General features: G+C 39.7%; 1 protein-coding gene across 1 annotated transcript in view; it reads right to left on the bottom strand.

Moving 5' to 3' along the window:
* Positions 1-16,437: 16,437 nt before the first annotated feature.
* GTSF1 (gametocyte specific factor 1) overlaps positions 16,438-24,324 on the bottom strand; it is a 425,087-nt gene continuing 417,200 nt past the window's right edge. Inside the window, exon 15 of the mRNA XM_053708268.1 lies at positions 16,438-16,527. The gene's annotated coding sequence lies outside the window, so the exon portion shown is untranslated. The remainder of the gene's footprint in view (positions 16,528-24,324) is intronic.

Below are 24,324 nucleotides of genomic sequence, written 5' to 3'. Positions count from 1 at the left end.
AAAAATACCTCAACCACCTTCCGGTGCTCAGACACCACTAGAGCTCATAAACGCATGCAATAACCTGCCACCACACCGCAAGCAACTGAACGGAGATCTTCACCGGCCATCCAGCTTTACACTGATTCGCTTTTTACGGCCCACACAGAAAGACCATGCCAAGCTCTATCCATTGAGAGCAGACAAGCAAATACAACACCTTACCGTCCCCCATATGCTGGCACCTGAACCGAAGTTACCTAGGGGAACGGATATACTGAACAGTGCAAATAATGATCAAGCTGGGCAACAGAAAATTCACCTAGCCAGAGACACGACTGGCATGACGGATAAGCCACATCTTTATGTAGAAGCAACCACAGTAATGGATACTGTAACCACAAAGGCTTCGGACATAGCCGCTATGCACTTATACCTAAGAGACCGCATTGCAACCCACGAGGACATCGGTCCGGCATCTGGGCCTGCTCAGGTGGACCCGAACTTTCAAATGACCACAACTGCGAAGGAATGCACCTGGGTAGGCGAAGTCACTAAAAGTTCAGACTCCCTACCTACCAACAGCATTTTAAATAACACGGAGCTGGTCTTACTCGCTGGACATAACATTGACCAAAACTCTCCCCCACAGATGGCGGGCTTAACAGGAGATCAGCGTTCTAATAAACATTCAGAGCCCACATTGCAATGGCCTACTATCTTAGAACCCTCGCAGGGAGCTTGTACTGCGCTCATTGGAAAATGCATATGCTGGCAATCACAATCCGAAGGATAGAGATACAAGGACATACACAGTAATTATTCTGTTATAAAAGGTTACACATATAGTTTTTGATAACTGCCAAAACTTTATGTAATGGCAGGGACTACAGCACTATGTACTTGTTATGTTTTACGCAGTTATGCTAGGTTTGAAGTATATAAATATTAGTTAAGTTTTACTATACACTGTTATAATTACTATTCTGTTATATATGTTGAAGACTGATATGTAAAGTAGAGGATGGTTAACCCGGCACCACACCATAGCTTGATTTCGCGGGGGTTGTCTCCGAACCCGTCAACCATTAACTCTATAATCTCTAATACTGTACTTTATATATATATATAGATCACTTGGGAAAACGATATTGCCATTTTGGATAGATCTCCCAGCTTACGGCATCCCCGTGGGCAAGATAGGGGGCTTTGGGGGTTAGACCTCCGCAAAAATTAAAAAACGGCGCCTACCATATAGAAAGATAGCACCCACATGGTACATCATTAAGTTGCAAGAGTCCTGCTCGCGGCCGGCGGCCGAGGCCGTGGGGGGACAAAAGTAAACGCATCTGGTTAGGTCAGAGCTTAGTTTCCACACAAAAGTAGTGTGCCCGCCCTGCAATGGCATAATATACCTAATTCTACCCCGATGGCATGCCATGTTACACACCGTTGCCTCATTGCCTGCATTTAATATATGAGGGGGACCACTGGTAATGACCTAATATGCTTATCGACACTTTATAGGTCTAAGGCAGGACTAGCATACATACCCCATCAAACCTATACATTTTTCCCTTACATATAAGGCTACCACAGTTGCACTGAGTTAATAATAGCCCTTCCTTCTCCCTGATTCAGGATAAAGAATACCCCAATATCACAATTGTTATGCGCTATCATTACACCATTGAATGGTCAATGCAGAATGTTCTAGAGGGAAAAAATGAGGATGCTGTTTTTTTTTTTTTTCATACCAGTTGAGATGGCAAGACGTGGAATTATGATTTTTACACACTCATAGTCTACATGTATATTTATTTATCTCTGCTTTGCCTCTCTGTTGATGTTTAATATGCTAAAGCGTGTATTTATAGATACGATATGCTGGTATCATGTTTGTAAACTTATATTTCCTTTCCTCAATAAAAATATATATTCAAAAAAAAAAAAACTGCTCTCTGCATTCCCCATTAATATTCTAGATTCTGGCCTTTAAAGTCAGCAAAAATGCACAGTAGCACACTACATAGCATACACTTACACATGCAGATACACACACTACATAGCATACATTTATACATGCAGATACACACACACTACATAGCATACACTTATACAGGCAGACAGGCAGATACACAGACACTACATAGTATACACTTATACATGCAGATACACACACACTACATAGCATACACTTATACATGCAGATACACACACACTACATAGCATACACTTACACATGCAGATACACACACACTACATAGCATACACTTATACATGCAGATACACACACACTACATAGCATACACTTATACATGCAGATACACACACACTACATAGCATACACTTACACATGAAGATACACACACACTACATAGCATACACTTACACATGAAGATACACACACTACATAGCATACACTTACACATGAAGATACACACACACTACATAGCATACACTTATACATGCAGATGCACACACACATTACATAGCATACACTTATACAGGCAGCATACACTTATGCATGCAGATACACAGACACTACATAGTATACACTTATACATGCAGATACACTCACTACATAGCATACACTTATACATGCAGATGCACACACACATTACATAGCATACACTTATACAGGCAGCATACACTTATACATGCAGATACACAGACACTACATAGTATACACTTATACATGCAGATACACACACTATATAGCATACACTTATACATGCAGATGCACACACACATTACATAGCATACACTTATACAGGCAGCATACACTTATACATGCAGATACACAGACACTACATAGTATACACTTATACATGCAGACACACACACACACTACATAGCATAAACGTATACATACAGATACACACACACAGTTATGGATACAGATAGACACACGCACTACATTCATTGTATGGGGTCCTGGGGTTGGCAATTACATTAGCTGGCAGTTTGTGGCTGCCACTGTTTGTTACCCTGGTATTAGCACTGCTCATTGTATAAAACTGAAGGCATGCTAGTATTATCCCCAGGGGTTAGACATCATCATTACCAGAGGTAGGTTAGAGAGGTCACCATTAACCGTGGTCAGAGTGTATACAGCCTTCTTACTCCTGCTTAACCCCCACACCATTCCTTTTCCACAGGCAAACAGGTATCTAACCCTGTGAAAGCAAAGCCAGCTGCTTCTTAGTATGGGCCCAACAGAATTTAAAAAAAAATAAAAATCTTTTTTTTTTTTTAATGCCTGGGGCAAATCGGGACAGATGGCTAGCAACTCGGGACAGAGGGACAGACCCCTAAAATCGGGACTGTCCCGCGAAAATCGGCACAGTTGGGGGGTATGCTATAGAGGTCCTATAAGCCAGAGGACTCCTTCAGGGAAGCTGGATGTCTCAGACTGAAAATGAAAATAGGCCCCTCCCACCATGCACTCAAAGTCAGAGGGCCTTAAAAAAGTACTCCTAGGAGTAATCTAACAAGCCATGTGGAAATTAGGCCCCAAATAAAGATTTATCACCCTCAGAGAAAAAACTTTTTAATTTATAAATCATGCAAACGTTTTTACACTAAGTAATATAGGTTTTAACATGAATATTATCCCTTTTTGCAAGCATGATCCCAGTTTTTGTTAAATCACTGTATCAGGCTTACCTTAAATATACCAGGCACTGTCAGCATTTTCTAGACCTTATCATCTCTCTAGAAAAAAATATACTGAACATACCTCAAAGCAGGCAATCTGCAGACCGTCCCCCCAACTGAAGTTTTCTTTCCATACTCTTCAGTTATGTGTGAGAACAGCAATGGACCTTAGTTACAAACTGTTAAGATCATCAAACCTCCAGTCTTCTTCCAAATTCTGCCTGAGAGTAAAAACAGTTCAACGCCGGTACCGTTTAAAAATAACAAACTTTTGATTGAAGGTAAAAACTACACTAAGTCACCACATCTCTCTTGATACTTCCTTTCTTGTCGAGAGCTGCAAGAGAATGACTGGGGGTGGCAGTTAGGGGAGGAGCTATATAGACAGCTCTGCTGTGGGTGTCCTCTTGCAGCTTCCTGTTGGGAAGGAGAATATCGCACAAGTAATGGATGAACCCGTGGACTGGATACACCTTTACAAGAGAAAAGCTGAGTTTGGGCCAAGTTTCAAGGCAATTGATTGATGTTTAGGTGAATTTTGGTACATTAAAGCGAAAGTAAATCCTAGTGTTGTACAAACGCTAGGATTTACTATTGAAACAAATAAAGGGGACTTTGACATTCATGAAGTATAAGCTACTTCATGTAGAAATCTCCTTAGCTCCTACATCAGGCCACGGCTAAAAAAATTATTGGCTAAGAGGTGACGTTTTCACCTCTTAGCAAATAGCCGTGCGGTAAATCCAGCTCCCATGGGCGCCAAGCCGGATTTACCGCACAGCTATTGGCTAAAATATGAAAAGGTCACCTCTTAGTCAAAAAATTATTTAGTATCTTATACTTCATGAATGAAAGTCCACTTTATTTGTTTTCAGTAGTAAATCCTAGCGTTTGTACAATGCTAGGATTTACTTTTACTTTAAGCTCTTATTACATTAAGCTGCTCACATGAAATCAGGGTCGGCTCCAAGGGGGGGCAATGCCCAACCAAATGTAATGCTGTGCCCCCTCAAAAAATATTGATATGATCATACGCTTTAAAAATAATAAATAAAATAATGAATTGTTATGTAATGCTGCATGCTGGGGGCGGAGTTAGCTGGTGAACTGTGAGGTCGCAACACGTAGCCATTTACAGACTTTTATTTATATGATGCAATCATATTCGTATAAGTTCACAGTACATAGGTTGTATAAGTAGCCTGATATCAGTTATTGCGAAACTGGTATAGCTAAATCTAATCTATAAAATTACCAGTACCTGAAAACCTAGTATCCTCACTGCTATTGCAAACAAAGGGGTTAATTGCATTGGGGTATTTGGGGTGCATGGGGTAGGAGTATAATGGTTTTGGATTATGGTGATTAAGGGGTAAATTGTTTTTAAGGAGCTATTGTACTGGGGGTCAAATTTAATGGCTCTGTTTTAGTGCACTGCATAGGATTTAGACTTCATTCTTTAACCTAGTGATTTAGCAGATATTCTCCAAATGTTAATAGTGGGGGATAGGCCAGCCAGAAGCTACACTTTCCTGCAGAACATGTAGGTCTGCTCTTACAGGTGAAACTCGAATAATTAGAATTTATTTATTTATTTCACTAATGTAACTTAAAAGGTGAAACTAATGAGATAGACTCATTACATGCAAAGCAAGATAGTTCAAGCCGTGATTTGTCATAATTGTGATTATGGTTTACAGCTCATGAAAACCCCAAATCCACAATCTCAGAAAATTAGAATATTACATGCAATCAATAAAACAAGGATTGTACATACAACAATATCGGACCTCTGAAAAGTATAAGCATGCATACTGTATGTACTCAGTACTTGGTTTGGGGCCCTTTTGCAGCAATTACTGCCTTAATGCGGCGTGGCATGGAAGCTATCAGCCTGTGGCACTGTTGAGGTGTTATGGAAGACCAGGATGCTTCAATAGCGGCCTTCAGCTCTTCCGCATTGTTGGGTCTCATGTCTCATCTTTCTCTTAGCAATGCCCCATAGATTTTCTAAGGGGTTCAGGTCAGGAAAGTGCTGGCCAATCAAGCACAGTAATCCCACGGTCATTGAACCAGGTTTTGGTTCTTTTAGCAGTGTGGCAGGTGCCAAGTCCTGCTGGAAAATGAAGTCAGCATCTCCATAGAGCTCATCTGTTGAAGGAAGCATGAAGTGCTCCAAAATCTCCTGGTACATGGCTGCGTTGACCCTGGACTTAATGAAGCACAGTGGACCAACACCAGCAGATGACATGGCTCCCCAAATCAAAACAGACTGTGGAAACTTCACATTGGACTTCAAGCATCTTGCAGTGTGTGCCTCTCAATTCTTCCTCCATACTCTGGGTCCTTGGTTTCCAAATGAGATGCAAAATTTGCTCTCATCAGAAAAGAGGACTTTGGACCACTGAGCAACAGACCAGGTCTATTTGTCTTTAGCCCAGGTAAGACGCTTCTGACGTCGTCTGTTGTTCAGGAGTGGCTTGACAAGAGGAATACGACATTTGAAACCCATGTCCATTATCCGTCTGTGTGTGGTGGCTCTTGATGCACTGACTACAGCCTCAGTCCACTCCTTGTGAAACACTTTTGAATGGCCTTTTCCTGACAATCCTCTCCAGGCTGCGGTCATCCCTGCTGCTTGTGCACCTTTTTCTTCCACACTTTTCCCTTCCACATAACTTTCTATTAATGTGCTTTGATACAGCACTTTGGGAACATCCAACTTATTTTGCAATTACCTTTTGAGGCTTTTCCTCCTTATGGAAGGTGTTAATGATGGTTTTCTGCACAACTGTCAGGTCAGCAGTTTTTCCCATGATTATGATTCCTACTGAACCAGACTGAGAGACCATTTAAAGGCTCAGGAACCCTTTGCAGGTGTTATGGCTTAATTAGTTGATTATAGTGGGACAATTTGAGCCTAGAATATTGCACCTTTTCACAATATTCTAATTTTCTGAGATTGTGGATTTGGGGTTTTCATGAGCTGTAAGCCATAATCATCACAATTATGACAAATCACGGCTTGAACTATCTTGCTTTGCATGTAATGAGTCTCTCTCATATGTTAGTTTCACCTTTTAAGTTGCATTAGTGAAATAAATGAACTTTTGCACAATATTCTAATTTTTCGAGTTTCACCTGTATTTTGACTCTCATACATGCTTTGTAAATGCGTGCCCCCTCGTGGGGAAAAAAATGCCCCCCCCCCATTTCATTCGTTCTGGAGCTTATCTTGCATGAAATGTTTTAGGATTGTAAAAAAAATAGTTAAATGTGAATATCTTTTGTATGTTTTATCAAAAAGAATATGTTTGAATAGATAGATTCATGTAGTGTGGTAAGTTTGAGGGAAATTGGTTAACATCTAAGTTCAATTTTGTACTTTAAGCCACATTAAGCTCCCCAAAAAACAAGCTTAATGTCACTCATTTGCCTTGTGGGACACTAAAATCCATGAAACTTCTAGGATAAACTTGGGTAGTGGAAAACAAAATTTATGCTTACCTGATAAATTTCTTTCTCTTGTGGTGTATCCAGTCCACGGGTTCATCCATTACTTGTGGGATATTCTCCTTCCCAACAGGAAGTTGCAAGAGGACACCCACAGCAGAGCTGTCTATATAGCTCCTCCCCTAACTGCCACTCCCAGTCATTCGACCGAAGACAAGCAAGAAAAAAGGAGAAACTATAGGGTGCAGTGGTGACTGTAGTTTAAAAATAAAAAACACCTGCCTTAAAGTGACAGGGCGGGTCGTGGACTGGATACACCACAAGAGAAAGAAATTGATCAGGTAAGCATAAATTTTGTTTTCTCTTGTAAGGTGTATCCAGTCCACGGATTCATCCATTACTTATGGGATACCAATACCAAAGCTTTAATACACGGATGAAGGAAGGGACAAGGCAGGAACTTAAACAGAAGACACCACTGCCTATAAGACCTTTCTCCCAAAAACAGCCTCTGAAGAAGCAAAAGTATCAAATTTGTAGAATTTAGAAAAAGTATGAAGCGAAGACCAAGTCGCCGCCTTACAAATCTGTTCAACAGAGGCCTCATTTTTAAAAGCCCATGTGGAAGCTACCGCTCTAGTGGAATGAGCTGTAATTCTTTCAGGAGGCTGCTGGCCAGCAGTCTCATAAGCTAAACGAATTATGCTTCTCAGCCAAAAAGAAAGAGAAGATGCCAAAGCCTTTTGGCCTCTGCTCTGTCCAGAGTAGACGACAAACAATGCAGATGTTTGACGAAAATCCTTAGTAGCTTGTAAATAAAACTTTAAAGCACGAGCCACGTCAAGATTGTGTAATAGACGTTCCTTCTTTGAAGAAGGATTAGGACACAGTGACGGAACAAAAATCTCCTGATTGATATTCTTATTAGATACCACCTTAGGAAGAAAACCAGGTTTGGTACGCAAAACTACCTTATCTGCATGGAAGATCAGATAAGGGGAATCACACTGTAAGGCAGATAACTCTGAAACTCTTCGAGCCGAAGAGATAGCTACCAAAAACAGCACTTTCCAAGATAAAATCTTGATATCTATGGAATGCAGAGGTTCAAACGGAACCCCTTGAAGAACTTTAAGAACTAAATTTAAACTCCATGGCGGAGCAACAGGTTTAAACACAGGCTTGATTCTAACTAAAGCCTGACAAAACGCCTGGACGTCTGGAACATCTGCCAGACGCTTGTGCAGAAGAATAGACAGAGCAGAAATATGTCCCTTTGAGGAACTAGCTGACAATCCCTTCTCCAATCCTTCTTGGAGAAAGGATAATATCCTAGGAATCCTGACTTTACTCCATGAATAACCCTTGGATTCACACCAATGAAGATATTTACACCATATCTTATGATAGATTTTCCTGGAGACAGGCTTTCGAGCCTGAATTAAGGTATCAATGACCGACTCGGAGAAACCACGTTTTGATAAAATCAAGCGTTCAATCTCCAAGCAGTCAGCCACAGAGAAATTAGATTTGGATGTTTGAATGGTCCTTGGAGTAGAAGGTCCTGCCTCAGCGGCAGAGTCCATGGTGGAAAGGATGACATGTCCACCAGATCTGCATACCAAGTCCTGCGTTGCCACGCAGGTGCTAGCAAAATCACTGAAGCTCTCTCCTGCTTGATCTTGGCAATCAGACGAGGGAGGAGAGGAAATGGTGGGAACACATAAACCAGGCTGAAGGACCAGGGCACTGCAAGAGCATCTATCAGCGCTGCCTGGGGATCCCTTGACCTGGACCCGTAACAAGGAAGCTTGGCGTTCTGACGAGACACCATCAGATCCAGTTCTGGTTTGCCCCATAGTTGAATTAGCTGGGCAAATACCTCCGGATGGAGCTCCCACTCCCCCGGATGAAAAGTCTGCTGACTTAGAAAATCCGCCTCCCAGTTCTCTACTCCTGGGATATGGATAGCTGAGAGATGGCAAGAGTGAACCTCTGCCTATAGAACTATCTTTGAAACCTCCAACATTGCCAGAATGTTTATCGGAAGGAGGGCTTCCTCCTGAGTCCACGAACCCTGAGCCTTCAGGGAGTTCCAGACTGCCCCCCAGACCAGAAGGCTGGCATCTGTCTTTACTATAGTCCACTCTGGCCTGCAGAAACTCATTCCCCTGGACAGATGGACCCGAGATAACCACTAGAGAAGAGAATCCCTCGTCTCTTGATCCAGATTTAGCAGAGGGGACAAATCTGTGTAGTCCCCATTCCACTGAGCCACTGACGGCCGAGAAGTGGAATGAAGAGCACGGCAAGAAGGTAGAAGCTTTGATAATCTGACCTCTGTCAGAAAAATTTTCATTTCTACTGAATCTATCAGTGTTCCTAGGAAGGAAACTCTTGTGAGAGGGGAGAGAGAACTCTTTTCACCTTCCACCCGTGAGACCTCAGAAAGGCCAGAACACTGTCTGTATGGGACTTGGCGATTTGAAAAGTCGACGCCTGTATCAGAATGTCGTCTAGGTAAGGAGCCACCGCTATGCCCCGTGGCCCTAGAACCGCCAGTAGGGACCCTAGAACCTTCGTAAAGATTCTTGGTGCCGTGGCTAACCCGAAGGGAAGAGCCACAAACTTGTAATGCCTGTCTAAGAAGGCAAACCTGAGGAACTGATGATGATCTCTGTGAATTGGAATGTGGAGATAAGCATCCTTTAAGTCCACAGAAGTCATATTTTGACCTTCCTTGATCATAGGAAGGATGGTTCGGATAGTCTCCATCTTGAAGGATGGGACCCTGAGAAATTTGTTTAGGATCTTGAGATCCAAGATTGGTCTGAAAGTTCCCTCTTTTTTGGGAACTATAAACAGATTTGAATAGAAGCCCTGCCCCTGTTCCTCCCTTGGAACTGGGTGGATCACTCCCATAACCAGTAGGTCTTGAACACAACGTAAGAATGCCTCTCTCTTTATCTGGTTTACAGATAATTGTGAGAGATGAAATTTCCCCTTTGGAGATGAAGCTTTGAAGTCCAGAAGATATCCCTGGGAAATAATCTCTAATGCCCAGGGATCCTGGACCTCTCTTGCCCAAGCCTAGGCAAAGAGAGAAAAAGTCTGCCCCCTACTAGATCTGGTCCCGGATCGGGGGCTACTCCTTCATGCTGTCTTAGAGGCGGCAGCAGGTTTTTTGGCCTGCTTCCCCTTGTTCCAAGCCTGGTTCGGTCTCCAGACTGGTTTGGACTGGGCAAAATTTCCCTCTTGTTTTGCATTAGAGGAAGCTGAAGCTGTGCCACTCTTGAAGTTTCGAAATAAACGAAAATTATTCTGTTTGGTCCTTAATTTATTGGACCTATCCTGAGGAAGGGCGTGACCTTTTCCTCCAGTAATATCAGAAATGATCTCCTTCAGGCCCGGCCCGAATAGGGTCTGTCCTTTGAAGGGGAATGTTAAGAAGCTTAGACTTTGAAGTAACGTCTGCTGACCTGGACTTAAGCCATAGCGTTCTGCACGCCAGAATGGCAAAACCTGAATTCTTAGCCGTTAGTTTGGTTAGATGAAAAACGGCGTCAGAAATAAAGGAATTAGCTAACTTGAGAGCTTTAATCCTGTCTAAAATATCATTTAACAGGGTCTCCACCTGTAGAGCCTCCTCAAGAGACTCGAACCAAAAAGCAGCTGCAGCAGTAACTGCGGCAATGCATGCAAGAGGCTGACTAAAACCTTGATGTATAAATTTTCTTAAGGAGACCCTCCAATTTTTTATCCATAGGATCTAGGAAAGCACAACTGTCCTCGACGGGGATAGTTGTACGCTTAGCTAGGGTAGAGACTGCTCCCTCCACCTTAGGGACCGTCTGCCACAAGTCCCGTATGGCGGCATCTATGGGAAACATCTTTTTAAAAGCAGGAGGGGGAGAGAACGGAACACCTGGTCTATCCCATTCCTTAGTAATATTTTCCGAGAACCTCTTAGGAACTGGAAAGACATCAGTGTAAACAGGCACTGCAAAGTATTTGTCCATTTTACACAGTTTCTCTGGAACTGCAATGGGGTCACAGTCATCCAGAGTCGCTAAAACCTCCCTGAGCAATAAGCGGAGGTGTTCAAGCTTAAATTTAAAGGCTGTCATTTCAGAATCTGACTGAAGTAACGTCTTCCCTGAATCTGAAATCTCACCCTCAGATAGAAACTCCCTTGCTGCGGCTTTGGAGCATTGTGAGGGTATATCGGACATAGCTACTAAAGCGTCAGAATGCTCTGTATTTGTTCTAGCCCCATAGCTGTCTCGCTTTCCTTGTAACCCTGACAGTTTGGACAATACCTCTGTGAGGGTATGATTCATAACTGCCGCCATGTCCTGTAAGGTAAACGCATTGGACGCGCTAGATGTACTTGGTGTCACTTGAGCGGGAGGTTCTGACTCGTGGGGAGAGCTAGATGGCATAACCTCCCTTTTGTCAGTCTGAGAAACCTCTGGTGATAAATCTTAAAATGCCATAATATGGTCTTTATAATTTATAGAAATTTCAGTACATTTGGTACACATTCTAAGAGGGGGTTCCACAATGGCTTCTAAACATATTGAACAAGGAGTTTCCTCTATGTCAGACATGTTTAACAGACTAGTAATGAGACCAGCAAGCTTGGAAAACACTTTAATATATGTGAAACAGTAATTAAACAAAAACGGTACTGTGCCTTTAAGAGAAAAAAAAACTATCACATAAACTGCAAAACAGTGTTAAAAAGTAGTAAACTCTACGAAATGTTTACAGTGTGTATAAGGGACTAAAGCAGCATTGCACCCACTTGCAAATGGATGATTAACCCTTTAGGCCCCAAACCGGATTTGAAAAACGTTAAAAAAAGGTAAATAAACAGTTAAACACCTTGCCACAGCTCTGCTGTGGCTCCTACCTGCCCTCAAATACGATTTAGGGAAGAAATAAGCCCTCTATAGTGGTCCTCAGATGCCAGAGGACTCCTTTAGGGAAGCTGGATATCTCAGTCTGAATAAGAACTGCGCATCTAGAGCGCGAAAATAGGCCCCTCCCACCATGTACTCGATGTCAGAGGGCCTTAAGAAAATACTCCTAGGAATATCTGACTAGCCATGTGGAAACTAGGCCCCAAAAAAATGATTTATCACCCTCAGAGAAAAAATGTTCTTTCTATATAACATGTAAACGTTTTGTCACTAAGAAATATGAGCTTTAATATGAATATTACCCTTATTTGTAAGCATGATCCCAGTCGTTAAATCACTGCATCAGGCTTACCTCAATTATACAAGGCTCTGTCAGCATTTTCTAGATCTTATCTCTCTAGAAATAAATATACTGAACATACCTCAAAGCAGGTAAACTGCAAACCGTTCCCCCCCAACTGAAGTCTTTCCCATACTCTTCAGTTATGCGTGAGAACAGCAATGGACCTTAGTTACAAACCACTAAGATCATCAACCTCCAGGCAGATTCTTCTTCTAATTTCTGCCTGGGAGTAAAACAGTACAACGCCGGTACCGTTTAAAAATAACAAACTCTTGATTGAAGGTAAAAACTACACTGTCACCACATATCTCTTGATACTTCCTATCTTGTCGAGAGTTGCAAGAGAATGACTGGGAGTGGCAGTTAGGGGAGGAGCTATATAGACAGCTCTGCTGTGGGTGTCCTCTTGCAACTTCCTGTTGGGAAGGAGAATATCCCACAAGTAATGAATGAACCCGTGGACTGGATACACCTTACAAGAGAAATCTTGGGTTGGTCAAAATTTTGCAGTAATTGATTAACATTTGGCCACTTTTTTACTCATTAAGCTACATTAAGCCATTTTCACATTAAATGTTTTAGGATGTCCCATTCTTCTGAACGAATTCATGTGATCGATATCACAAAAATGTTACTTACAATTATAAGATTATAAGTGCTTTTCAACTTTTACTGCTCTTGAAAAAGACTAGTTTTTTGTTGAAACGTGTAGAGCTATTTTATACTTGTCGCTGAGACATGTTTTAAATAAATGTTTGTTTTATACAACAAATATTTGTTGCTGCTTTTTGAAAATTGCCAAACAACCGTTGCAACCATCTTGTGAGGAGCAAGATTCCGTTTACTTCGGAGTGAGTATACTGCATATAATTCACATTTTTTAATATAGCATACACCAGTGAAAGTTTTTTACTTGCAGTCACGGAAAACAGACTGGAGCTATACTTCACATTGACAATCATTGTAACAACCGATGAAGTTGGACTCTGAACTTTTCAGAGTGAGTATACTGCACACATTATTTGGTGTTTATTACACACACAAAAGTGAAGTTCTTTCTTTCCCAGCCTTTTATCTGAAGTCCTGGTAAATTGAAAACATCAGAAAAGAAAACTTTGGGACCTGCGCCTCTGCTTCCAAAACCTAAATTTGTGTGTATTTGAGTCTTACAAACACCACACGCACCCCTTCTAAGCCAAGGATGCCAAAGTGAGATAACAGCTTTACCACAGTTGGAATAACTTCCTACCCATGCAAGTAACTTACCTCCTGTGATTGAGGCAACACCAGGTGAGCAGTTTTCATATTCAAGCATCGAATCATTGTTTTCTTGAGTGGACATACTACACTATAAGTCTCTTTTCTTTCCCCTCCACCCTCGCTTTGTTTTATTTCCCCCGGGCTCAGTCTTCATCATACATACACACTCTATACATATGCTATACATGTTATTTATTTATAAAAATATTTTACCAGGAAGGATACATTGAGATTTCTCTCGTTTTCAAGTATGTCCTGGGATCACAAAACATTGCATTGATACATTAGGGTACAATAAAATACAAAAACAATAATACACAATATATGCAAAAATTAACATAGAACAGGTAGGAAATATATAATCAACCATGATAGGTGCATTCTGTTTTGAGATATGTAGAGAGGGATCTCTTAAAGGATATTAGGCTTGGGGAAGGTTTGAAAGTGTGCGGGAGGTCATTCCATAACTGTGGCGCTCTGTAGGAAAAGGAGGATCGAGTTGCTTTCTTTTTGTATTGAGGCGAGCTAAATAATTTGCTGGTACTGGATTGGAGGTTATAGGAGGTGGAAATAGCAGGGGAGAGCATTCTGCTCAGGTAGGGTGGGAGCTTCCCAGAAAGGCTCTTAAACACAAGGCAGGAAAGATGGAGGGTGCGTCTGGATTCCAGCGACAGCCAGTTTAGTTCTTTTAGCATGTCACAATGGTGGGTCCTGTAGTTACATTGTAGCACAAAGCGGCAGAACGAGTTATACAACGTATTAAGTTTATTAAGGTGAGTTTGTGGTGCAGGTGCATATACTACATCCCCATAATCAATGCTTGGCATCAGCATTTGCTGTACAATCTTTTAAATTTACTGTAGGGCTGAGGCAAGATTTGTTTCTGTACAGGGCACCTAGTTTTGGATAAAGTTTAGATACAAGTTTTTCTATGTGGAGGCCAAAAGATAGATTGGGGTCTAACAACATACCCAAGTATTTGAAAGAGTGGACTGCGGTCAGTGTGCAATTGGATTTTGTTTTGATGCGTAGATGGGAATTTTGTAATTTGTGTAATTTAGGTCTCGTTCCAAATATCATTGTGACAGTTTTGTCAGTGTTTAGGAAGAGTTTGTTTTTTGAGATCCACTTTTCTACCTCTGTGAACTGGTCTTGGAGCACTGTTTCAAGCTGCAGCAGATCGGAATTGTTTGCATAGATTACTGTGTCATCTGCATACATGTGTACAGTTGAGGATTTGCAGACATTAGGCAGATCATTTATAAATAATGTAAATAGTAGGGGGCTGAGAATGGAACCTAGGGGAACACCACACGTGACTGGGAGAGGGAGGGAGTCACTGTTAGAAATGGAGACATATTGTGATCGATCCGATACATATGATCAAAACCAGGTTAATGGACGATCAGCAATACCAGAGTTTTTTAGTTTGAGCAGTAGTACGTCATGGTCTACTGTGTCAAAGGCCTTTGCAAAATCAAGGAAAATAGCTCCAGTTAGTTCTCCTTGTTCCATGCCAGTTTGGATGTCGTTGCAAACTTTTAGGAGGGCAGTTGTAGTGATTCAGGTGAAAACCTGATTGATCATGGGTCAGATAGTTATAAAGTTGGTAATACTCGCATAATTGCGTATGGACGCATTTTTCTAAAATTTTTGACAATACTGGGAGCAATGATATAGGGCGATAGTTAGAAACCAAGGTTAACTTAGACCTTACTTGTTCAATAAATCACATATAAGCCTAATGTGCATTTAGAAAAACTTTATTATAGATACAGAGCATGTACACATTAAAAAGGTCAAGGCATTGGCATTTACACAGATAAAATTACCTTGTATTGTTTAATTAATCAATATTAAAAAATATTCCCCTTAGCACTCAAAAGTCTGTTTCTTAAAAGTCTGTTTCTTAATATTTGTAAACCAGTTTTGACATGGGATTTGTGAGGTAGATTAGGTATATGGGTATTCAGTTAGGTCATTATGTTAGGCAAGTAATTTATCAGCAACTTCTCAGGATGTTCAATAGAACATAGACTTAAACCTTATTAAAGGGGCAATAAACCTAGAAAATAATGTTATATAATTCTGCATATAGTGCAGAATTATATAACATTATCTTAGCCAAACTTTATTCAACATAATATTGCCAGTGAAATTTGATTTAAAAAAAATAAAAAAAAAAAAATAAGGTTTTTCAGTACGCCGCTCTTGCTCTACTGAGCAGGTCTGGTTTTTCCCCTAAGCACATCTGGGCAGCTGTCTAGTCACAGCCCAGCCCGATCGCGCCATTACACTCAATGCAGCTCGCTCCTGCTCTGTCTGATAGCGGGAGTGAGCTGCATTGAGTGTAATGGCGCGATCGGGCTGGGCTGTGACTAGACAGCTGCCCAGATGTGCTCAGGGGGAAAACCAGACCCGCTCAGTAGAGCAAGAGCGGTGGTCTGAAAAACCCTCTTTTTTTAATCAAATTTCACCAGCAATATTATGTTGAATAAAGTTTGGCTAAGATAACTATTGTTAAAATATAGAAGCAATTTGAGAGAATATATTGAGGGAGATATCTGGGCTTCTATATGAAGCAGTTTTACTATCTTATAGCAGGATTATTCATTTCTGTAGGCTACAATTGCCCTAAATACAGATTATTACACAGACATAACTGTACAAAATTCTAATGCATGTGAAGATCATTTAAAATTAGTTTTGAGTAAAATTTTAAAATCATGTTACAAAATATTCTGGTTTTGAATAGCAATTACATCATCTTGAAGAATCTCAGATTTTTTTTTTCTGATTATTATTTTTTTTTAATCCTTTTAAAAGTCGTTATTTCTAAACACATTTTAAATGAGCACAAATACAATGTACTAAAATGCAGTTCTCCAAAAACATTCTGAACTGGACCTGAAAAAAAAAAAAAAAAAAAGTAAAGAATTAGAATGGGTAAAAAATGTAGTGTATAAAACATACTATAACTTATGATAGCAACTGTGGGCTTGATTCTCTAAAGCTCACTGCTCAGATTATCTAAAATGATTTGCCAGCACTAACATACTATCCAGCAAGGAAAATTTTAATCTATGTAACATTCCGTACATTCTTGATGTGAAGTAAAGAAGCACAAAACATCAAAGCACAAAATGAAATCTGACTATTGTTGCATTTAGACTTTAATGTCCATTTAAGTATACTGTCCCTTTAAAATACAATAAACACTTTAATATGTTAATATAAAATGATAAACTGTGTATACATACGTGAGATAACAACTTTAGCACAGTGAAAATAACTTACTACCCATTCAAGTAACTTACCTCCTGTGATTGAGGCAAGACCAGGTGAGCAGTTTTCATATTCAAGCATCTAATCATATTGTTTTCTAGACATACTACACTATAAGTATCTTTTCTTTGTTTTTCTTTCCCCTCCCCCCTCTTCTCGTTTCCCCTTGCTTCTTTTTTTTCCCCACAGGCGCAGTCTTCGTCATACATACAGTTCCCCACAAAAGTGAGTACACCCCTCACATTTTTGTAAATATTTTATTTTTTAATTTATAATATCTTTTCATGTGACAACACTGAAGAAATTACACTTTGCTACAATGTAAAGTAGTGAGTGTACAGCCTGTATAAGACTGTAAATTTGCTGCCCCCTGAAAATAACTCAACATACAGCCATTTATGTCTAAACCGTTAACAAAAGTGAGTACACCTCTAAGTGGAAATGTCCAAATTGGGCCCAATTAGCCATTTTCCCTTTCCGGTTTCATGTGACTAGTTAGTGTTACAAGTAGACATGTGTGCAGCAGAAAAATTTGTTTTGGTTCGGACCAATTCAGTTTTTTTTCGAATTTAGTTTCAGATTAATTCGAATTTGGATACATTCAAATGTATTCGTTTTGGCTTCATTCGTATTCTAATAAATTTTGATGTATTCATTTCGGATTCGATTATTAAATTCTGAAGTTCGGTGTGTTTTATGTTGATTCAGATGGTCCCAAGTTACAAATGGAATTATTTCCCTGTTCTATCTCACTAAATTTAATTTTTATACTGAATTGTGATTATAAAATGTAATTTTTATACTGAATTGTGATTAGTCCATAGCCATTCAACTGTAACGAATAAATCCGAACTAATTCTGTTTAATTCGTTAAATACATTCAAATTAGTTTAGTTGCTAGGGTAATTCAGAAATTTGAATCGATTCAAATCTCCAAATTTGGCGAATTCATCCGAATTTCGATTCGGAATGAAACGAAAAGCACATGTCTAGTTACAAGGTCTCAGGTGTGAATGGGGAGCAGGTGTGTTAAATTTGGTGTTATCGCTCTCACACTGGTCACTGGAAGTTCAACATGGCACCTCATGGCAAAGGATCTAAAAAACAAAGAAGTGTTGGTTTACATAAAGATGGCCTAGGCTATAAGAAGATTGCCAAGACCCTGAAACTGAGCTACAGCACGGTGGGCAAGCCCATATGGCGGTTTCACAGGACAGGTTCCACTCAGAACAGGCCTTGCCATGGTCGACCAAAGAAGTTGAGTGCACGTGCTCAGAGTCATACGTCTATTTCCCGAAGACAACCTCTGGATATGAGTGCTGCCAGCATTGCTGCAGAGGTTGAAGGGGTGGGGGGTCAGCCTGTCAGTGCTCAGACCATATGCTGCACACTGCATCAAATTGGTCTGCATGGCTGTCGTCCCAGAAGGAAGGCTCTTCTAAAAATGATGCACAAGTAAGCCCTCAAACAGCTTGCTGAAGCTGAGCAGACTAAGGACATGGATTACTGGAACCATGTCCTGTGGTCTGATGAGACCAAAATAAACTTATTTGGTTCAGATGGTGTCAAGCGTGTGTGGCAGCAACCAGGTGAGGAGTACAAAGACAAGTGTGTCTTGCCTACAGTCAAGCATGGTGGTGGGAGTGTAATGGCCTGCATGAGTGCTGCTGGCCCTGGGGAGCTACAGTTCATTGAGGGAACCATGAATGCCAACATGTACTGTAACATACTTAAGCAGAGCATGATCCCCTCCCTTCGGAGACTGGGCCGAAGGGCAGTATTCCAACATAATGACCCCAAACACACCTCCAAGCAGTGGAGGCTCCTCCATTTGTGCACAGTCGCACGTGAACCCCCTGGGGCAAGAGGGGCAAAGAGGAAAAAAAAAATGAGCCAAAAAATAAATAAATATAATTTTATTTTTTATTATTATTATTATTGTGTCATAAATAATCATTCCATCATTACTAGTTGCAAACTTGCACATAATGTAGGTATAATAAAGTTAAGGCAGGCTCTCAGACAGGCTGTGTTGTGTATAATATCACATCATGTATTTAACTCAAACAGGAGGGGAGCTAGGACCGGGCGGACGCCGGACGACAGAGCAGAGCCCAGACTGCTGCACTGACGTCACCACCAGGCAGACCCACACCGCGTCAGTCTCCTCCTCCTGATTTCACCCGACCAGCCAGCCCAGCCCCAGGCACTGCGGCTGCTGTCTCTTGTGCGCCGCGCGCTGTCACGCCCATGCCGGTCACCTGACCGCTCCTATCCTAAACCTGTTCGCACGTGCGAACAGAGAGCCCCTATCCTGCACAGTGATCTCTATTCATCACTGTGCAGGCGTAGCTCCTCCCAGCCCGGCGACTGTAATAGAGCCTTAACCGCACAGGCTGAAGTGTGCGATTCACTTCAGCCTGTGCTCTGCTTCCTCCCACAGTCTGCCTGAGCTCGCCTCTGATACGCTGCTGCGTACACGTGATGACCCCCACAAGGCTCCTCCCCCTCAACGGCGCAAAAATCGCATTGAGGAGATAGCCGTTGAGCGGATAGGAGCCTTGTTTAAGAGCTCTATGTACAACTTGCCTCTCTTCTTCTGTAAAACAATAACAAACGAAAAAACGACAATCTGAATCTACATACTAATTTCTACAGTGGTTACTGCATTGCTGCCTCACTGAGTCTGTGACTATCTATTGTTGACTCGCAGTCAGAGACTGAGTTAGTTAGATCAGACATTAGATAGGGAAGGAAGGTCAGGGACAGAGTCAGACAGGGTAGGGAGGGTAGGGAGGTCCGAGGAATCTTGCCTTAAAAAAAAATATTTTGCTGCAGGCCTGCAGCTTATTAGTTTGTGTGTGTGTGTGTGAGAAAAAAAAAAGGTCATTTTTATTTTTACTTAAAAAAAACAGATACAGTCTCTCAGACAGTCAGATTAGAGTACTTAGGTAGGGAGTTCTTTAGTGGACTAGTGGAGTAATTTGGGAATAATAAAATAATATTTTTTAGCAGATTTTATCAGATTGCAATTAGAAGTTTTGTAAAAAAAAGTTACGTTTTTTTTTACAAAAAAAAGCAGTTAACGTCTGCTGTGCTGCTGATACTAGTTGTGACCGTTGACGGCTGTCACGGTTTCTTATTCTTACCATTAATACATTTAAGTATTTTAGCAGATTAATTAATTAGCAGATTGCAATTAGAAGTTTTGCAAAAAAAGGTAAAAGTTTTTTTTATTTAAAAAAAAGCATTTAACTGCTGTGCTGTTGCTGATACTACTTGTTGACCGTTGACGGCTGTCACGGTTGCTTACCATTAATACATTTAAGTATTTTAGCAGATTAATTAATTAGCAGATTGCAATTAGAAGTTTTGCAAAAAAAGGTAAACATTTTTTTGAAAAAAAAAGCAGTTAACTGCTGTTCTGCTGTTGATACTACTAGTTGTTGACCGTTGACGGCTGTCACGGTTGCTTACCATTAATACATTTAATTTAAGTATTTTAGCAGATTAATTAGCAGATTGCAATTAGAAGTTTTGCAAAAAAAGAACAATCTGCTAATTAATCTGCTAAAATACTTAAATTAAATGTATTAATGGTAAGAAACCGTGACTACTAGTATCTGCAGCAGCACAGCAGTTAACTTTTAAAAAAAAAAAAAAAAAAACTTTGTTCTTTTCTTGCAAAACTTCTAATTGCAAAGTTTTTTTTAAAAAAAAAACAAAAACAGTTAACTGCTGTGCTACTGCAGATACTAGTTGTTGACCGTTGACGGCTGTCACGGTTGCTTACCATTAATACATTTAATTTAAGTATTTTAGCAGATTAATTAGATTGCAATTAGAAGTTTAGCAAAAAAAAGGTACAAGTTTTTTTTAAAAAAAACTGCTGTGCTGCTGCTGATACTAAAATTAGGCAGTAAACTGACATATTTAACATTTTTTTTTTTATCTCTAGTGAGCTATATTATTATAATTATTATAAGATATTACCTATTAGTTGTAGTTGATATTTTCTAACAGCTGCAATATATTTTATAACAACCGGCACCGCAAAACTACTTGCCGTTGCCTAACATAACCGCCAAACTATTAAACTTTTAATATATTTTCTAACAGCAGCAGAGCTACCTACCTACAAGTTATATATTAGATAACAACCGCCAAACTATTAAACTATTACTTCAAGTTGAGTTGTATATTTTCTAACAGCTGCAGAGCAGCAGAGCTACCTACCTACAAGTTATATATTACATAACAACCACAAAACTATTAAACTTTTAATATATTTTCTAACAGCTGCAGAGCTACCTACCTACAAGTTATATATTACATAACAACCGCCAAACTATTAAACTTTTAATATATTTTCTAACAGCTGCAGAGCTAACTACCTACAAGTTATATATTAGATAACAACCGCCAAACTATTAAACTATTACTGCAAGTTGAGTTGTATATTTTTCTAACAGCTGCAGAGCTACCTACCTACAAATTATATATTAGATAACAACCGCCTAACTATTAAACTATTACATCAAGTTGAGTTGTATATTTTCTAACAGCTGCAGAGCAGCAGAGCTACCTACCTACAAGTTATATATTACATAACAACCACAAAACTATTAAACTTTTAATATATTTTCTAACAGCTGCAGAGCTACCTACCTACAAGTTATATATTAGATAAGAGCAAAGGACTGTTCTTTGTGTGTAAACTAACAGTTAAGATGGCACTGAGTAAAATTAGTGTGTCTGAGCTAAAGCAATTACATTTTTCAACGTTGCCCATTGAAAGAAAAATTGAAATTAAAATGCTCAGGCCAACACCTATGCTTAACCTTATCCAGGTGACAAAATGTAAAACTAGAGATTACAAAAGAGAATTCAAACCCGAGGTATATGATAAATATCCATGGATTTGTGGTTGTGAATTATCTAACAGGCTCTTTTGTTTTTATTGTCTCCTGTTTGCAAAACAAAGTGGGGATTCAAGTTGGGTGAGTTATGGTGTCGCCGATTTATCACATTTAAGTCAAAAAACAAATAAACATAATTGCTCCCAATCACATTTAAACTACACATTAGAGTTTAATTTGCTAGGAAGGGTTGATATTCGGCAACAACTTGACAGTGCATATCGCTTGAATATTAAAAAACATAATGAGCAAGTAACGAAAAATCGCTATGTTCTTTCCAAAATAATTAATTGTATTTTATTTTGCGGCGCATTTGAGCTTGCACTTCGAGGACATGACGAACGCAATGATTCATTAAATCCAGGCATTTTCAGAGGTCTTATAAACTTCTCAGCAGAGCTTGATGCATCTCTAAAAGAACATCTCGCTAGTGCCACTGTTTTTAAAGGAACGTCAAAAGAAATTCAAAACAATTTATTAGACTGTATGCTTACTGTTTGCCAGGACCAAATAAAGAAGGAAATCTCTAATGCAAGTTTTGTAGAAGTGATAGCAGATGAAACTACTGATGTTTCATCTGCCTTCCAATTGGTTGTTGTTTTTAGATACATTATAGGTAACGGACAACAGGTTGAGAGATTCTGGGAATTCACTAATCCAGCTGGACATGATGCAGAATCTTTAGCTACGTGTATTCAAGCTACTTTGGAAAAAGTTATAGACAACCCAGAGAAACTGATATCGCAGAGTTACGACCGTGCAAGCGTGATGAGTGGTCAGCATGCAGGTGTTCAGGCTATAATTAAACGTACCTACAAGAATGCACATTTTGTGCATTGCTACGCACATCAAGCTCAATTTAATTGTCAGCCAAGCAAGCAGTCAAAATCAACAAGTTTGAGTATTTTTTTTCAAATCTAAGTGACATTACTAACTTTTTTAGTAACTCACCACAAAGGATAGCTATTCTAGATGAAACTGTTAGAAGGATACCTCATGGTTCAGCCACCAGGTGGAATTTCAAGAGTCGAACCGTCAATACAGTTTTTGAAAACAGGGAACAGTTAATTGAATGTATGGAAAAAATAGAGTCAACATCGAAAAAAGAAATAGCTATAAATCAAGCAGGGGCTATTCGGCATATGTTACAAGACTCGGTATTCGTGTTTTGGCTTACAGTTTTCCACAATATTATGCCACATGTAGATTTGTTATACAACCAACTTCAGAAAACACAAACAGATGCGGCACTTATTAGAAAACATTAACACTTTCCAGCAGACAATGGAAAACGAAAGGAATAGAATGGACACAGTGACCATGACGATATCAGAAACAGAGGAAACATCTAGGAAAAGGAAGAGAGAAAATATTCACATTGCTCAGACTGTGGCAGCTAAAGAGATATGCGATGTTATCACAAATCAAGTAAAAGATAGATTTTCTTTTATAACTCACTACTCGGCTGTTTCTCTCCTGCAAGCGGAAAAATTTGCGGATTACGAGAACATTTTTCCAAATCAGCTTCTTGACCAAACATCAGCTGTTTATCACACATTACAGAAAGATCGCCTGAAAACTGAACTAGGAGTAATTTACAGAAGATGAGATTTCAGAAATATGAATGGTGCCATTAGTCTTCTACAGTTTATAATTGAAAATAACTTGGACAGTACTTTCTCGGAGACCTACAAACTGTTGCAAATTATTTCAACTATTCCCGTGACAACTGCTGAGGCTGAGAGATGTTTCTCAACTTTAAAACAAGTTAAGACATTTCTAAGGAGCACCATGACTGAGGAAAGACTGACCGCTCTAGCCATGCTGACAATTGAAAAACAATTGATAAATGACATTCCTAAATTCAACGAAAATGTTATTGATTTATTTGCCTCAAAAAAAGACAGGCGGATTGACTTGATTTACAAAACTTGTACTTGAGTTAAACATTGTTTTAATGTTTACCTTTGAAGTAAATTATTAAGCACTAGTGTAATAGAAAAAATCTTTTGTACTAGAAAGTAAAATGTTGGTGTATTTATCTTCATGTTGCCAAGGCCTTTGGTTGCATTCCCTAATATCGAACACTGGGGGCTGGGGCAACAGTAATTGAAATGTGGTTGTATTTCTCTATAAAGTGGAAGGTTATTTAAATCCAGGAATATATATGTTTTCATAAATGTACATTCAATATTCTTATTATTTTGCAGCTTTAATTAATCATTTGGTTAATATATATATATATATATATATATATATATATATATATATATATATATATATATATATATATATATATATATATATATATATATAAAAGGCTCCTCCATTTGTGCACTGTCGCACGTGAACATGGCTGTACTGAAGAGTTTGCATTCATAGATTTAAGATGTCTGTGTCCACTGTGAGGAACACAGTGAGCAATGCATGGTGAGGATATGGAAGACCACAGGCACAGTTCTTGTTAAGGCCAGAAGTGGCAGGGCAAGTAAAATATCAG

The sequence above is a fragment of the Bombina bombina genome, chromosome 3 (assembly GCF_027579735.1).
Source record: "Bombina bombina isolate aBomBom1 chromosome 3, aBomBom1.pri, whole genome shotgun sequence".
Taxonomy (NCBI): Eukaryota; Metazoa; Chordata; class Amphibia; order Anura; family Bombinatoridae; genus Bombina; species Bombina bombina.
This window is presented reverse-complemented; position numbering and strand designations above follow the sequence as displayed.